This window comes from Buteo buteo, chromosome 2 (assembly GCF_964188355.1).
Source record: "Buteo buteo chromosome 2, bButBut1.hap1.1, whole genome shotgun sequence".
Classification (NCBI taxonomy): domain Eukaryota; kingdom Metazoa; phylum Chordata; class Aves; order Accipitriformes; family Accipitridae; genus Buteo; species Buteo buteo.
The window spans coordinates 64,402,457-64,416,184 of record NC_134172.1 but is presented as its reverse complement, the minus strand read 5'-3'; the positions used below and the strand labels follow the sequence as shown (position 1 = coordinate 64,416,184).

The 13,728-nt window shown below is 47.2% G+C and overlaps 1 protein-coding gene across 3 annotated transcripts in view; it reads left to right on the top strand.

The window, feature by feature from the left end:
- RALY (RALY heterogeneous nuclear ribonucleoprotein) overlaps positions 1 to 13,728 on the top strand; it is a 140,075-nt gene that overhangs the window by 48,894 nt on the left and 77,453 nt on the right. For 2 of the 3 annotated variants that reach the window (XM_075058868.1, XM_075058851.1), the window contains exon 2: positions 1,528 to 1,618. The exons of the other annotated variant lie outside the window; for it this stretch is intronic. The gene's annotated coding sequence lies outside the window, so the exon portion shown is untranslated. The remainder of the gene's footprint in view (positions 1 to 1,527; positions 1,619 to 13,728) is intronic. 3 annotated transcript variants of the gene reach the window in all.

Below are 13,728 nucleotides of genomic sequence, written 5' to 3'. Positions count from 1 at the left end.
GACTGAATTGAGCCTCTAGGTACAGAGGGTCTCTCCTGGCAGGCTGGGTGGATGAACTGTAACTGTTCACCCTAACGTTTATGATGACTGGCAGGAGACCCAACTGCCCTTCCCATGGGATTGGGCAGCCCATGTGTCTGAGTATTTCACACAGCAGGGTGGAAAAAGTATTGTTCTTTCAATAAAAGCCATGGTTACTCAGGAAACATCACATGGAAGGCAGGAGGTGGGAATCATCACCAGTTTCAGGAGGGTGGAGAAAGCAGAGCAGGAATCTTGCAGTGATTTATTGCCTCTGTTGTAGATCATTGCTAGCCTAAGAAGGCTGATCTGAAAGAATGGGTTTAAATCGCTGGATCTTGTTAATGGCTTGGGCACTGGAGTGGGAGTGTGGAGACCTGGACTCAGTTCCCATCAGCTCTGGACTGTGTAGGCTGTGAGTTTGGAGGGGCAGTCCTTGTCTGGGAGCCCAGGGCTGGAGAGCACAAAGCATGGAGGAGGTCTCGCTACATCCCACCCATTGAACCACAGCTCCCAGCTCCTTGCCCAGAATGCTAGGACCAGGGGAGGAGTTGGTGTGCATTTGGTTGCAGAGGAGTGAGGATTTGAGGAGACTTAGATCCCACCTCTAAAGCAGTTAGCTGAGTGCTTACAGGATGAGCAACCATGCTCTGCAGCCTTCCTTGCAAGGACCATCACCTGCCAGCCTGACGGTGCTGACACTGCTGCACCAGGAGCCTGTTCAGCAGGCATTTGGGTGTTGCCCAGCATAAAAAAGCTGTAAAAAGTCCTGCAGCTCCCACTTCTGAATTGTCACATCCTGGTTGTGTTTCCACCTGGCAGGTCTCTCAAGGTGATACATGAGTGCACCGCATGCAGTCCAGCCAGGTATGTCATCCCATGGCAGGGAAAGGAAAGCATCTTGATTTCAAGTCCTAGGATGTATCCTGGCAGCTTAGGGGACCCAGAGGAACTGACTTTCAATTCCATCAACAAAATGTTTCGATTCAAGTTTGCCTGACCCAAAGCAACATCTCCAGTTTCAAAACACATTTTCAAAACAGAAAAAAAAAAAAAAAAAACCCACAAAAAAAAAAAATGTGAAAAAGGTTCTGCTTTACTGTGGGATATTTCAGTTTGAAGAAACTCTGTTTTCCCTGAACAACTCCCAGCCATCATGACCAAAAATTCTTACCCACTCTATCTGCTAGTTACCTTGTTCTCTGCAAGCATTAACGCGATGTAGCAGTTCTTGTGGGACTTCTCATGCCTAAGCCAATCCGAACCACCTCCCCAGCAGCTATCCCAAGTACTCAGCCCTGCGAACACAGCTGACTCTGTCTGCTCCTGTTTGAGCTCCTTGCTAAGCAGCTCAGAGTCTTAGCTCAGAAAGTCCTGGGTCTGATCCTTGCAGAAAACCAGCCAGCAGCTTTTCTTTCCAGTACTGCATACCCGTCTCTGCTGAGGGTTAGAAAGTACTGCATGATCTGCTTACCACAAAAAACCTTTGTGTCCTGATTCTTGCAGGGTGAAACTGAGACCATAGAGGGGTGCTACACCTGCGCCCAGACCAGTGACGGGAAGGACTGACAAACCCCAAGTGCCCATACCAGTCCTGGTAAGTAACTGTGTCTTGAGGTACTTTTAGACGCGAGGACTGGTGGGAGAGATCCCTGCAATTCCCAGCTGCTGCTGTTCTGCTGTGCGAGGCGGGACTCAGCAGTGAGATTTGGGCAGCAAGGGCACGTTGCTTGAGATGCTGAATTGTATGAGTGGGCTTAATTCCGGATTCAGGCTGAAGGTTTTCTCTCTGAGCCTGCTGAAAGTAGCCTCATCCTGGCCTGGTGTAAGCGTTCAAGGAGTCAAAGGTTGATGGATATGCTGAGAATCTGCTATTCCCTTGTGTGCTATTAGCAATAGAAACAGGATTGCTTTAATTACACTCTGATGGACAGATTGTGAGCGTTTCAGACACTGGGTTTTGGCAAGTTTTCATTTCTGATTCATTGTTTATATTTCTTCTAAAAGTTTGCAGTTTGTTGTGAGTGAACATGAATACGAGTATGACTTCTGGGTAATGTAGAAATGGACTCTGCTCTTGGCTTTCCTGGTGCACACCCCAGAGCAAGAGGTTGCAAAGAGAAGCTGGGGAGAAGTTCTGCACAGGGGGGACTTTGTGCTTGGGGCAGACACGCACCTTGCAAAGCTGGTGGCGTGGTGGAGGAGGGTGCCCAGAGTTTGATCAAAGTCCTGGTACTGCCTCTGCACAGGGTCAGCAGAGCATCCTCTTGAAAACGAGCTGGGAGAAAGCATGCTCTTGGTATTTCCTTGAACACCAGCAGATCGGCACTGTGTTTCTTAGCGCTTCTATCAGGACAGAGGAGTTCCCCCATCCCCAAAAGGTGCAGCAGTGTCCTCAGGCCACGATTTGGGAAGATAATCAACTCCAAAGTGCCAACAGATACGGCACTGTCAGGACATGAGCTTTAACATCTCCCAGACCTAGCCTGGCCAGGCAGGCTGAGCTGAAAGCACCTCTCTGAAGAAGAGATTTTGTGGAGTGATGGGAGAGGGTTTAGGAATCAGGTCCAGTGACAGTATGACCTAAGTATTGGGAAATGGTGGTGCAGGAATCACTGTGGCTATTAGAAACTTGCTGTGCTTCCTGAGCAATGAAGTCACTGAAGACCTGAGCTGGGAGATCTCTTCCTGGTTTTATAGGAGTTTTGTTTCAATAAGAACAGAGTAATGGGACTCCAGGTGAGTAAAACCTGGCGTTTGCTTTAGTAGAGGGTGAATGAAGATTTCAGGGCCTAATTGTGCTATGCAGAATTCATGACAGGAAGATGGAGTGGTGTAATGTTTTCAACAGTGGACTTTCCCCTCCGGTTCCCAGACAGATGGATAAAAGCAGGTCCTCAGTTTCCAGTTCAGCAGGGCTTACCGTCCTGGTGTAACAACGTTTGTTTCAATTGGCATCGTGGTTGGGTTTTTCCTTGGGAACTTACAGAGGAGAGAGAAAAAATAAGTGTAATCAGGTAAAACTTCTTGCCATACAGGTAGGAGTTCTGCTGTTGCTTGGTGGACCCCAGGAGATACCACGTATAGTAAATAAGGAACCCAGAATTTTACACTTCTTACCTTATTTGGAAATCTAACCCAGGAAAATCCAAATAACAGAGGGGTAAAGATTCACACGAACTTTTTCAAACCAAAATCGGGCAGTTGAAAGAGGAAGGGAATTTGGGTTTGCCTATGATTTGTCTAAAACCATTTTCCACTTCTAGCAGAAATATACCTTCTGCTTCTAGCTAATATACCTTCCCTTAGTGGTAGTGAGAATCTCTTGACGCAAAGTAGGACTAAAAAATTCTGACATACAGATATGTTAAACAAATGAGCTGGCTAAAAACCTTTTTCTGCATGAATAAGAGAACTACCATGCCCTAATTCCATAGACCAGGTTATAACTCCGCAAATGAAATTATGGGATTCAGCAGCATTGAAGAAATACCTTGTTTTTTTTAATATTCAAGGCATTTTTAAAAAGAACATTGTCAGAAGTTTTTCAAAGTTTTGTTTTGGCTGTTGGCATATTAAACTGTGCTTGAAACTATGCAGCCTTCTTTTCGTACAGGGTATTTACTGTACATGGAGGAAAGTGGTTTTTATCCTGCATGCACAGACTGCTGGACTTGGAACTGCAGCACCTTCTTCAATCCATGAGTTCTTCACTTTCACAGGACTTCTGAACTCTTGAACACTGCTGGATGATGATTTGCTTTTTCATTTTTCACTTCTGTCTCCAATTACTGTGAGTGCACAGAATAAAGGTTGATTCCAGAGGGAGCTGTGAAACTACCTATTTCTTGGGGGATGCAGAAAAAGCTGTGAAAATATCTGTCATTCAGGCATTTGGAGAAGAGCACTGAGAGTTCCTCTGGAGAACTAGGAAGGCTGATGAAAATGCCCATTATTCTGGCAATGTGGGGAAGGTCACAGAAATACCTGTTATTGAGTCCATCCATATAGTGTTGGAAGTGTCCTGTAGTGAGAGGACACAGAGCATCCTTAGGTAGCTTAACAAAAACTGGATAGATGAAATTTTCTGCCTGTCTTAGAAAAAACACAGCGTCAGAGCGGGCCATCACAGTGTCTAATCACAAATAAATCCAGACTGTAATCACTTGGTCAGGTCATTTATCAGCTCTGGCAGTTCCTGTCCAGGATTAGGATGGCACTCGGTAGCCCTTTAAGCTACGATCTGGTAGTGACCTTCTTAGCACTCCGTGGGCCAAGGAAGGAAGCAATGTAACAGGCTGCTTAATTTAGAAAAGATGATGTGGGTCAGGAGGAGGTTGCAGGTATTGGTGCCCAGCACAGATGCTGGTAGGTGCAGGCTCTGGTTGAGGGCTGCAGTGTCTGGTGCAGAGGAGGTTGCAGGACATGAATGGTGCATTCACAGGGTTCATGATCAAGTCTAAAAAAGCCTAACCTGACCAAGTCACCCTCTGTGCCTGAGATACACCTTTGTCAAGGAAATGAATGGACAGTAGGATAGCTCATGTATCTCACTATAAAGTTGTAATTCTTTCCAGAGGCTCTACAGGTGTTACAAACCATCACAAGACAACCTCAGCCCTTTAGAAGCAGCAATACTGTACAAAGCTGTGACAGCAGGGATAGCCCCCGGTCCACTACTGGCTCTGCTTTCTGCAACACTCACTTTGCAGCTCTAACATTTCAACAAGAGTGGGCAAGTACTTTGTGCCTGGTGCGGACTGGCTTTGCCCTTTGTGGCTTGTTTTCTCTCTCTCTCTCTCTTTTTTTTTTTTTTAAATTATTTATTCCTCTGTAGGCAATTAGATGGTGGGATTTCTGCAGTGTGGATTCTGATGTGTGCGTGCACAAGCTCTTTATTTCTCTTCAGACTTTTGCAAGCATGTGCTGGGAAGATTATTGAATGCATTTATCTCATCAGCAACATCCCTTCCGAGCACCGGGATTACAATGGAGGAGTAGGTGAAAATGAAGTGCCGAGTAGTTCAGAGCAGGGTGCAGTGCGCTTGGCTTTCCGAGCTCTGTTACCAGCCCTGCGTGTTTCTGACCACGGACAGACTTTGTGAAATCCAAGTATTTGCAAGAGTGCAGTAAAATTCAGTTGTCTTCGGTGGATTGTGTGTTTCTAAAAACCTCAAAGGGAGAAGAAACCCAAATAATTGAAACTACCCTCAGACAGTTCCCAGTAAATAAAACAAAGTATGTGGTTTTGTTTAGCGATAAATGGGAGAAAAGTCTTCAGGCCTATCAATGCTGCCTGCCCAGAGCATGGTCCTAGCAGTGGGAGCGATTGCCAGCGACTGACATGTAGGTGCAGAAATTGGGGTATGATGCCCATGCGTACCATCCCTTCTGCAGATGGAGCACTGGACATGCGTGCTGTCACCTGCAGCCAGCTTTGGCCATTGCTTACAATGCAGACTGTTGAGTTGAAATAGATCTGTGTAGAAGACAAAGAGACCCCTTCTAGGTAAGCTAAGAAGCGGAGGCAGGGACAACTGGTTAAAAAGCTGGCTGGAAAGTGAACCCAGGGTCTGTCACACCCATGCTGTCTCTTTGTAGACTCAGTGACCCCAGGCTGTCCCAGAAAATGAAAGGGGACCGTGAGTATAAACAGGTTCAAGCATGCACACACCCAACATGGTCCAGCAATGGGAGCCTTGAGACCACCCAGAGAGGGCAAATCTGCCTTGACACTTTCTGCCAAAGTTCTGGGAATCTTGATGCCTCTGAAGAGTTTTTCTTTTGCTATAGACTCAGTGTGGTGAGGTCCCCTATGAAATAAGGCCATCATTCTTGTCTCAAGAGGCAGAGCTGACATAGTGGCTCCCAGCCATGGCTGGGGAGAAGGGTGGTCTGGGCCGTGGAGGACACGAACAGAAATTTCCTCCAAAGCTAATGCTCCCCAATCTCTATCTACAGTAAACAAATGCAAACACCCAGTTAAAAATCCTTTCTAAGTAGGCTTTGTGGAAGGATTGCCCACATCTGTGCTGGAAATAATCTAATGGTATGTGTGATATTTGTAAGTGGTTGACTGAAGGATGTTCCCAGGCAGCTGATTCATCTGGAACAGATTTCGTCTTGAGTAGGTTCATGCTCACCTGGTGAGAGCAGGCTGTGAAGCCTGCCTAGCAAATGCAAGGTGGGAGGAGCGCTCTCCTTATGCAGAGACCCTGGTCGGTGACCACTCTCTGCAGGGAAGCAGGTGAGTTTTGGGGTAGAAAAGCCATGTTCTTGGCACTAAAGTTTGTTGTGAAAGCAGAGTATGTCAGGGTTTGTTTTGATTGAAGATGATTAGGAGTCATTTGGTGGTTGCAAGCACCAGGAGTGCAGTCTGCAGGCTCAGATCCTGGTGCTGGCCAGCTCTGAAGTTCTCTGTGATGGAGCCATCCCCTCCCTTTGCCCCCACATGCATTCTGCCTATGCATAGCTGAGCTTAGCTGGCTTTGAGTGGGAACTCAAGCAGTTCCGATAAAGGATCAGGTTTTCTAGCAAGAGCCAAGTCCTGACACGCTGAACTGCCATTCTTCATGCCGGAGCCTTCAGAGGTGAACGCCAGGCGCTGACCTTCACTGAGAAGCTGCTTCCTCATTTCTGCCCATGCCAGGCTCTCATGGCTCTGCTGGGGGTGAGTTAGTGGAAGATGAGATGCTAATTAACTCTTTATAAACAGCCTCATTGCTCTGTCCCTGGGATTACCTCTGCTTTTAAATAGCAAATTAATTGCGTGAAGCTCTCAACTGCTCTGCCAAGAGAGCAGGAAAGCTGCGGTGTTTCCAGACGCCGAGTGCTGGATCACATGATGGGCCATTGCCAGCAGCTCTGCCCGGGCAACCCTGCTGCTCTGGACCTTCAGCTGACTGCGCAGTCTGCGAGCGGAAAGTTATGTAGCTCAGTCATTTCTTGGTATATGAGAAGAGCAGAGCATTTGGTGTTATTTAAGGACAGTGAGGCTGAGCAGAAAATCAAAAATGTCTTCACGTAGCATACGTGATCCAGTGGATTGTACTGGACCTGGCTTGAGATTTTAAAACCTTGATAAACCAAAAAACCTTAAGCGTATGTCTAATTTTAAACCTATAAATTCAGTCAAAACTCTTATGTTCGAAGAAAGCCATGGGTTAATAATACCTTCCTGAGTCAACGATTAATTTCTAGAGCTGAGCTGGTTTCCTGCGATCAACGGAAATGTTTGATTCTTTTAAGAGCTGAGCAAGCAATTCATAATGAATACTGTAGCTGAGAATTAAGTTTTCTGCAAATCTTGATCTTATCAAAATAACATGTCGATTTAAATTATCTGATTTGGGGATTTTTGTTTTTTTCATTTCTTGATTTGCTTTTTGAAATTACATGTTTCTCAGAGCTTCTCAAGACTTGAAGGTTAATTCAGATTAAGGTGTAGTGCATGAATGGAAAATGTAAAATCTGCTCCCAAATAACTGCTTGTGTAAGCACTAGCTGACAAATGATCACATGAGTCATTTCTTCTGCTGTGGTTGAGGATAACCCCTGTGCTCAAACTTAAGGTGAAAATGTTTGCAGAATGAAACCTTAAAAGTTTCTGATTTGCTCCAGAGGGAAGGTCAGAGCTGCCGCAGGTGTTAGTGGTTTGTCACAGGCGCATCCCCTGGCTGTGTATATGTGTTCATTGAACGGGAACTCAGCTGGAGTGAATTTGTGAAGAACTCAAGGGAGTGCTTACAGGCTTGGAATAGGGTGGGTTGTATTTATTGACATCTTACATCCTTCTTAGAGAAACAAGCTGATGGCCAGAAGGACTGAGGATGGGTTCTTACCTGTTTCTGAACCACCAGGTCCTCACCATTATGACTTGTTTTCCCCATCACCTACAAGGTGTTTTCTGCTTCTCCTGTCAAGAACTAGTTGCTGCCCACTCCAGCAGTATTGTGCATTAGGGAGAGAAAGGCCAGGGGACAGGATTTAATGCTAGATGAAAACAGGTTTAGGTGTCTACCTCAGGGTTCAAATTCTCCACCATAATTTTCCCAGGTTCCCTGGCCAGTTGGCTGGGCTTCAGCCATCAAAGGCATCCATTCAGCATTGAGGAGCTGGGCCTGAATTTCTCAATTCTCAGCCTCCAAAAGGGAATAGTCTTTCTGCTCCAGCTTGAACTGGTGTTATGGCTATGAAAACATTACTCCATGAGGTGCTCAGACACTGGGGACAGGAGACAAGTGAGTACCGTGGTGCTGCTTGTTCACTCTGTCCTCTCCTAACCAGATGCAGCTTTCTGGCTGTATATCTGAGTGCTGAAGCTGGAAAGTGAGTCAGAAAGCAGAAGTCAAGGGGATGCCTTAAAATGAAAATACAAAAATAGATCTCTCCTTGCACATCTTTTCTTGACTTCCTTTTGCAAGGCTGTATCAGCGTGTGCTTGATGGGATATGATGGCTCTGACCTTGTCAGATGCATAAAATATGACATGTGAGCATGGATTTTTTTATTTTTTTTTAGGAGAGAAATAAGGGTTAGCAAGAAATGCAGAAAAGACAAACAGACAGATGGCCACATTCCTTCATCAATAGATATGCAGGCCTGAGATATGCTTCCAGCTTGGCTTGAATTGGAGATTTCAGAAAATGAGCCAAAAAGTTGCTTATTTTACCATCCCCCTTCTGTAGCATTTCATTATCTTATGTGCTGCTTCAATGAGGCACTGACCTTTTGCAGTCAGTGGCGTGACACAAAGACGTAGCGCTAACGTAAGGGAACTTGTGCTGCCTGGAGAGGTTAGGCTGGATTCCTTTCCCTGGTGTGCTGTAACAGCCAGAGGATGCTGGATGATGCCACACATCCTGTGGTTATGATGAGCTGTGTGGGGTGGTAGTTTGGGTTGGACTTTTTTTTTTCCTCTAAAATCCTCTCTTTTTTGCTTTCTTCCTGAGGGTGGAGGTTCAACTAAAAAAAAAACACCAGGGTCAGTGGATCAGTAAGGGTGACCTTGGGATGTGCTGGGTAACCCTGGAGGACTGCTCTGGGTCCCCAGCTTTCCTCTGGTAAATGAGCTCTTTAGAGGCATGCTCTCGGTCATGGGCTGTTCCTGCCCCCCTCACATGAGAGGGACAAACAGGGACCATGGCAGCCTTGGTCTCTTGCCCATTCTTTCCTGTATGCTAGCGGAAAGCCTATAATCAGAGCTTGTTTCATTCTTCTGCACCTTTCCCTAAAAGCTTGATTTTGCCGTGCTGTCTGGGAACTAGGACGTGGCACCTGTTCCCTGTTCACCTCCTGTGGGTTATCTCCTCTGCATTCACCTCATCTCATTTGCCTTGTTGTGCCCCATCTCTCCTGCAGGCTGTGATTGCAGGTTGAACACGTGCCAGGGTTGCATCAAGCACAAAACCAAACCCAGGTTGTCTCTGGGGTTCCCCAAGCAGCGGCATAACAGCTCGGAGCAATGGTGTCAGGAAGAGTTTAGCCTGAAAAAGGGTTGGTGGTGGCAGTGGGCTCTGCACCGCCCACCTCAGTGTGTGTGGCCACAGGGTGGATGTGTGCATTATACTCTAATTTCTTCCAACACACATAAAACGAGGAAATAGCAAAGATTTTGCCTGAATCCTCTTGAATAACAGATTTCTACTTTGAAGGTGCTACATGCAGGGCAGTCTCAGGCCTCTGAAGCTGGGCGAGTTGAGGGTGGTGTTAATGCCGCACCCTTGAACGATGACTCTCTGTGGGTGGGAGGGTTAGTAATTAGAGGAATTAGTGTTTTAAAGGGTAAAATCTTCAAATGTGGTTATGTTTGGAGAAATAGCTTGGCAAGGGAATGTTGTCCTGCTCAGCAGATCAGCCTCCCACATGGCTTCAGGGACATGGAGCTTAGTGTAATACAGGTTCAGGAGAAACACTGATAACAAAGTCCACACACAGAGGTGGAAGAGTCTGTCTTACAACAACCGAACAAGTTACCACTTAACAGGTAAGCTGCACTGACTGACCGACTGTGTGCTGACACCCAGCCTGCACTGGCTGTGCACTCCATGGTGTTAATTTAAACCACCGCGAAGTTGGTCACCAACTGCTGGGCTGTAAGTGATGCCCTGGTGAGTGGTGAACTATCGCCTTGCAATAACCCAAGGGCTCTCAGTCACTTGCTTGTGCCTTCGTATAAAAGAAGGCGGCAGCTTTTGTTTTTGCTGTACACTGAATCTGTCTACACTGTTCCCACTGAATCTCAGAGCAAAACTAGCAGGAGTGCTGCAAGAGGTGGGAAATGATTCCAGGCTCTGTGTTTGCAGACTGAGTTCGTTAATTTTAAGAAATGCACACAAGATGAGGACAGGCAGCGTCACGGTGGAGACGCAGAGTGCGGTCTCGGGAGTGGCATGCTCGGCTCTGGATCCAGCAGAGGCTCACTGTGATCAGAGCCCTGTGGCGCCCAGCTCCACATCGCACTGAACTCAAACTGGTATTTCGTTGGACTGAGTCCTAATACCTTGTGTGTCTCTGCTCTGGTGTGTTAAAAAGGAGAGGAAATACACCCTTGTCCTCCTCTATTTACGTTACAGCTTCCCTGAGACCTTACCTGCTTCCTATTATGTGTAGAGCACAAATGAACTATCACTTAGCTATCAATAGTCCGGTTCAAACAGAAGCCAGAGAGAAGTTTGTTAGGGCAAAGAGACGTTAGGGAGCCCATTCAGCTTTCTCTGATGCTGTTAATTATCCATTACTTCTTGTCCTTCCCTTACAGGCATTCACTGGAGTGCCTGACTGGTGGCCTCTGAGACCTGTAAAAGTCCTTGTGCTGTCTTCTGGGTTGGGAGGCTCAGCCCCGCAGTCATGCTCTGAACCTGCTCCTTGTCCGACTTTGGCTGCCATTGTCAGTGTTGATCTTGCTTGTACCCCTCCTGGTATATCCAAAAAGTCTGCTTTATTCTTCTTTCTTCATTTGCTTGTCATAGCTTGGAATGCCTTTATTATTTCTTCATTCCTCCTCTGGCATAGGTATCTTCTGCTTATAATCTTCTTAGCTGTCTCTGAGCATCGAGGCAGCCTGTTCATTTCAAAGAATGCTACTTTAAAGGCAGATGTGATCCAGACTTGTCCAATTCTTTCTTTTCCCGTGTGATTTGAAGGGCCTGAAAATATTCATGTGATCATTTCCACCACACATGCCCCCAAACGCTCTTTGGCTCTTCTTCTAAAAATTGCATCCCTGCTTGTCATGAGAAATCCTCCAAAAGCAGAGCACCACCTGTACCTCAGTGCAATTAACAGCCCTCTAATGAAATACTGATACAGGGAGCTTTGCAGTGATGGGCAGTAGCAGCTCACAGAGCTTATTGCTCATGCTGATGTGATAACTGGAGGAGGCTGCTGTGGTTTTGGGCAGCCCTGTAAGTGCACCAGTGTCCTGGGCTAAAAAGGCAGATACTTTTGAGGCCAGAGGCGGGACTGCCTGTCCGTGCTGAGCAGCTGGTCCCAGCCAGGCTGCCCGAGTCCTGCCCACTGCAGAGCTGAGAGTGGGACCTGAATTACAAACAGAAAATCTGTCAAGGCAAAAACGGTGGTGTTGGGACATCTGCACAGAGCTGATGTGCCGCTGCTTATCCTCTCCGGCACACAACAGTAAATCCTTTGAAAACTGCCATGCCCCCAGCCCATGACTAATTGCTGCCTTCCTAGTGATGCACCTGAGGCCAGGAAGCAGGCAGTGGACAGCAGGGTTTGGGGCTGACCCCACGCAGCTCTCGGCAGTGCAGTGCCTGGCGCAGCAGCCCTGGGGTGCCCCGATCACATGGAGATTTGATGCCTTGAGACAGGGCTCAGCACAGCCGGGCTGCTGAGCAAGGAGCTGCCGGAGAGCTGCTTTGCTCCTGTCTCACAAAGGCGGGCAGAAACGGGACTTCAGGAAAAGTCCAGGTTTCCCTGGTGCTTTCCTCATCCGCCCCCTTCTCCATCTCTGGTTCTTCCAGTGCATGTCATGACTTTGAACAAAGCTTCAGCGTAAAAGGGTGAAGGGGGCTCACCCCAGGATGACCCTTGAGGGAAGCAGGGTGCTCCCCTGTGCGGTCTGAGACCTTGTGTTCAAGTGTCCGATGGCAAATGGACCCAGCAGGGACTTGGATGTAAGTCTGCGTTTACCACAAATATCCTGACGCCAGGGTCCTCTGCCCGTCACCCAAAGTCTGCCTGTCCCATGAGCCTGAAGAAGGCAACAGAGTGCATCCATACCAGAGCATGGGCTAAACTCCATGCAGCCAAGATGTTGGTGAATTTTGCTCAGGAGCTGGGGGATGCCTTCAGTGACGGCTGCAGGGAGTCTGTGGTTTCATTTTGGAGAGCCGGAGGGGAATCCTGGAGGCAGCTAGCTCAAGTCTGACCTGTTCATCCCTTAAATGCAGACATGCATTTAAGACACCCAGCTAAAATACCCCTTCTTGCAATGCCTCATCCTGCAGGCAGCACCTGTGCCCTCTCCTTTAGGGGCAGAGGGGTTGGTGGAAGGAGACCATTTGTGGGCAGATAGGGGGTGTCAATACCCTGCTGCGTTTTGGCTGCAAAAGCCAAGAAGTGGAGCTTAGTATACCAGTGCCTCAGCACTAGCAATGCCGCCTCATTCTGCAAGATGCTTCCTTTCTTCTTCAATGGTTTCTTGCTTCTCGTAGTCTTGAAAATGCATCTGCATTGTTTATCTGACCCTAACACGTGGTCACAGCCTTTACAGCCTCTGCCTTGGCTCCTATTACACTTTCCAAAGCCTCTTCATTGTCTGGGTCCTCTAATCTTCCCACCAGCACCCATGTTTTATGCCTTGGTTATGCCTCCCTTCCTTTTAATTAATTTTTCACACTACCTTGCTTGTCCCTGTTGCCCTCTTTTATTTAATTTATTGCTCGCTAGCCATCATAACCCTTGGGCAAGCCTTTAATTTATCTCTTCCAGCATCCCATCAGCCCCCTCTGTCCTTTCCCTTTATTGATTTCTCCAGTTTGATTTCACCCTGTGCTTGCCAGCATTGTCTCCCACTCCTTCCTCCCCCTCAAAATTGCTTGGCTGAATTTCTCCCCCCGTTAGTGACCTTGCTGCCTTGTAATTCCTGGCTCAACGGGGCTGAGACTGCTGTTTGTTGGGTACCCATCTTGCTTGTGCTTAGTTTCCACCCCTATCTCCAAATATCTCAAAATTAACTCTGGGTAATTCCCATCCAAGTTGCTGTGATAAGGAAATGGTCCTTTTCCAATGAGCTTCCTCCAAATCGAGGAGGTTCAATGGCCATAACCTGATGTATGTTCTCTGCTGAATTGCCTGCAGGGAGGCAGTCACTCCCAGGGGCAGGGATGGACTCATTGCATCAGACTCCACTGGGTTTCAGCTCTGTCCAAGGGGAGAAGTTTGTGCTTTCAGCAGCTCTTTATTCCTGCCATTATCCTGGAGATGAGAAAGTACAGCTGTACCTGCCCTGGAGAGACTTTGGCTGCTCACAGCCCAACTCTCTGTTCTGAAGGTTTTTTTTTCTGGTCTACATTTAAATGGTGAGGATATTGTGGAAAGGGAGAGGGAATAAACAGCCCAGCTCACAGGAGCTGGGTGTCCACAGACTCAGACAAAGAGGGAACCTTCAGCTTTGCTCTATGGTTATGAAGATTCAAATGCTCTTATTTATGATCCATACATAAATGGTCCATTTACTTACAG